The sequence below is a fragment of the Phascolarctos cinereus genome, unplaced genomic scaffold, assembly GCF_003287225.1.
Source record: "Phascolarctos cinereus isolate Bilbo 61053 unplaced genomic scaffold, phaCin_HiC Scaffold_4;HRSCAF=312, whole genome shotgun sequence".
In the NCBI taxonomy this organism is placed as follows: domain Eukaryota; kingdom Metazoa; phylum Chordata; class Mammalia; order Diprotodontia; family Phascolarctidae; genus Phascolarctos; species Phascolarctos cinereus.
The window spans coordinates 137,031,877-137,035,787 of NW_027555847.1; the positions used below are offsets into that span (position 1 = coordinate 137,031,877).

The window sequence follows — 3,911 nt, forward strand, 5'->3', positions numbered from 1 at the left end:
CAATGAAGGAAAACTAGTTGGAAGCAATGCCAGAGCTAAGAGAGAGAAGGGAAAAAAATAAGTAAATGGTTTGACTTTTCAGTTTTTGGCCTATTTTGTTAATAATCTTCACCCACCAGTCTCTAAACAAATTAAGCTGACTATTTTTGGTTGGCAACATTATGACATTGGGTTCTCCCTTGAGATCGTAGCTAGCAGAAGAGGATGAAACTACTCTCCAAGTCCTTTCTGCACCATTGGGAAAGAAAAGTATGGTCACTTTAATCAATGAGAGATGTGAACTAGGAGTCTGTGTTTTTACTGTAAGAAACCTGGTCACTGGAAGACAGAATATAGAATGAAGGCTAGGGTAGATGTTGAAAAAAGGGAAAGCACTCCAGAAAGTAATGAGGGAACCTCCCCCTAGTCCTTATCACTCAGCATAGCCCGTCTCTGGGGAAAGATGGCAAGGAGAAGGGTGGCACAAGGAGGGGGATATTCAGTAAACCCTGATGCCTTCCCCACTCTCTTTCCCCCAGAGTTATGAGTGTATCTCAGTTGTTGGGATTTCTAAAGAGACCATTACAGCCTATGTCTCTCTGTTAATCCCTCTCATCTCAGATCAGATTAAGAAAAGAGAATGCTGGAAAATTATGGGGAAACTTCAATTATGTTCTGCTCCACCTGGTGGAGGAAGGGGGTGGTAGCTGCAGCAAGGGAAGGGCACTGCAGTTGCCCCAATGGTTCTGTGCTTCCGGGCACCCTGCAGCCTGCCCCTTTAAGACATCTTGCCCACCCTGCCCCTGCAGCTGCAAGTAGTCCTAGTCCCAGCATCACCTGCAGCTAGGCGGTGGGGATGGGGGTGGTCAGGCCCTATGGTCAGCATTCAATGTGCTCTGCCACCAGGAACTATCACCAATGGAAGGGTCCTGGCACCAGCCACTCCAGCCTCCAGGCAGTGCCCTCTGCTGCACTCCCCCCAAAGCCCAGTAAGTCAGTGTCCAGGGCAGGCATAGCCCTCATCAGGCCCTGCCCAGCTGCTGCCTGGAAGGATCCAGGTGCTCTTGGCAGTGTCTGTCATGGCAGTATGAGGTGGGGGAGCCAGTCAGCCTCTGCCCTTGGTGAGCCCACCCTTCTCTGTTCCAGTTGCAGAAACTTACTTGCTGTGTAATCTTAGGCAACTTATCTTATCTCTGTTTGCCCCAGTCTCCTGATTTGTAAAGAGAAAAATAATAATGGCACCCACCTCTCAGGGTTGTTGTGAGATCAAAATGATATAATTATTGTAAAGTGCTAAATACAGTGACTGGCATATGCCAAGCACTACATTATTATTTCTCTAATTGAGTGTAACTGTTCCATACCTGATAACTCTAAAGTGGTTTTTAAAATGTCAAAGGTAATAAAATTAATGATTTTATATGTGATAATTTGGAAATGCAATTGATGTCATCTAAAGTTTATTGTTTGTGTTATTATTGTATTTCTAAATTGTATTGTATTTCTAAATTTATATTGTGAAATTTGAAGGACCATTGCTAACCAGAAATGCTGTTACATAAAACTTTCCTTTTAATTTAGATGCTATTCGATTATCAACTGGACTTTTAAAAGTATGTAATTTTAAAAAAAGATGTTTGAAAACTGGCAAAATAGTAGGCACTTAATAAATGCTTATTTCCTTCCAATAGCTAGAGTATATACTGTGCTTTAAGGTTTATACAGCCCTTTACGCATATTATCTCATTTTATCCTCACAACAGTTCTGGGGTATAGATGTTATCCTCATTTTACAGATAAAGAAACAGAGGCAGAAAGTGGTTTAAGTAACTTACCTAGAGTTGAAGCTATTAAATGTTTGAGTTCACCTTTCAACTCAGGTCTTTCTGACTCCCAGGTTCCATTTTTTTTAACCTAAATGTAAAACTTTACATAAAGTCCATATTTTTAGATGCGGATCAAGGTTCCAACTTGTAGAGATCTTTGGAAACAATAGCTTTGCCATCTGACATTTTAACTGTCCCTCATAGACTTCTCTCATTTGAAATTTTGAAAATCATGTGCTGTCAAGCTACATTCAAAATGTTGAACAGAATAGGACCAAAGATAGTTCATAAGAACTATTCCACTAGTCTAGAGTCTTCACTGCAGATTTCTCTGCACTCAGACTAATTTCTTTTACAGCCTGTGATATATTATTGAGGTCTAGAAATATTTGAGAAGCAAGTCTTTTTAAGTGTTTTTTTTCCTCTGTACCAGAGCCGAAATAGCTCAGTTGGGAGAGCGTTAGACTGAAGATCTAAAGGTCCCTGGTTCAATCCCGGGTTTCGGCAATGAGTTGGTGGGTGATGTTTTAAGTGTTCAGATTCTCTGCCTCTTCCATCGAGGTTTAGCACCACCCAGTCACGATCCCATTCCACATCAAGCTGCTCTAACTTGCCCTGCTTCCACACCCTAGAAAAGCGTCCCTTCTTGTTTTCCTAAACGCAACCGGAAGCTGCGAGAAAATTAGAAAGTGACACCTGGGCAGTTTGTATTTTTTCAATAAAAAGTATCTAATTCTACACACACACACACACACACAGCCCGTGCTGACTGAAAAAGAAAAAATGGAACCTTTATATTAAATATACATAGTGAAGCAAAACAAATACTTCATTCTGAACTTTTAAGTTCATCACTTCACTGTCAGGAGATACACTGTCAGGAGCATGTTTCATCACTGTGGTTCAGCCAAGGTCATTGTATTGATCAGAATTCTTTTTTAAAAACATTTTTATTTTCAGTTCCCAATTCTATCTCTCCCTCCACCACCTCCACCACCACCCATTGAGAAGGCAAGAAATAAGATGTCCATTATAAATTCCTGAAAATCATTTCCACATTAGCCACATTAGCCTCATTGCCAATAAATATAGCAAGAAAAACAAATAAAAGAAAAAATATGCTTCAGTTTGCACATAGAGTCCATAAGTTCTCACTCTGGCGGCCGATAGCATTTTTTCATCATGAGTCCTTTGAAATTGTGAATTGTTATGTTAAGCAGGGTAGCTGAATCTTTCACAACTGATTATCTTTACAATATTGCTGTTACTGTGTACAATGTTCTCCTAGTTCTGCTCACTTCACAGCCGCTCTTCCCAGGCTTTTCTGAAACCATCTTACTTGTCATTTCTTATAGCTCAATAGTATCCTGTCATGATCATATGTTACAATTTGTTCAGCCATTCTCAATTAATAGACTTGCCCTCAATTTCCAATTGTTTGCCACCACAAAAAGAGCTGCTAAAAATGTTTTTGCACCTATATGGGTCCATTTCCTTTTTTCTTTGATGTCTTTGGAGTAGACCTGGTAGAGGTATTGCTGGGTGAAATGTATGCACAGTTATATAGCTTTTGGGGCATACTTCCAAATTGTTGTCCAGAATGGTCAGACCAGTTCACAACTCCACCAACGATTCATTAGAGTATCCATTTTTCTACATCCCCTCTAGCATTTGTCATTTTCCTTTTCTGTTATGTGAGCCAATCTGATGGGTAAGAGATGGTATCTCAGTTGTTTTCATTTAAATTTCTCTAATTGTTAGTGACTAGAGAACTTTTTTCATAAGATTATTGATAGTTTTAATTTCTTTTGAAAACTTCCTGTTCATATCCTTTGACCACTTAATTGATCAAAATTCTTATTTTTCAAAACTGTTTTTCTTTACAATGTTCTTGTTATCATATATATTGTTCTCTGGGTTCTACTCACTTCACTATTCACATTTTCTTACTTCAACTATAATTTCCATGGGAATAACTGTCCTACTCCAGGGACCCATCTTTGGGATTTGGACAAAAAGGGGGTGGCAAATGGCTACAGAGGAAGTCAGAGTATGAAGGGAGAAAAATGTGGGAATACATCTACTAAGGTCCATTTTTCACTTAGG

At 39.6% G+C, this 3,911-nt stretch overlaps 1 non-coding gene across 1 annotated transcript; it reads left to right on the plus strand.

The window, feature by feature from the left end:
• The first annotated feature begins 2,239 nt into the window (after nucleotides 1-2,239).
• Nucleotides 2,240-2,312, plus strand: TRNAF-GAA (transfer RNA phenylalanine (anticodon GAA)). The gene has a single exon. It is a non-coding gene; the product is annotated as a tRNA-Phe (tRNA).
• Nucleotides 2,313-3,911: the final 1,599 nt, after the last annotated feature.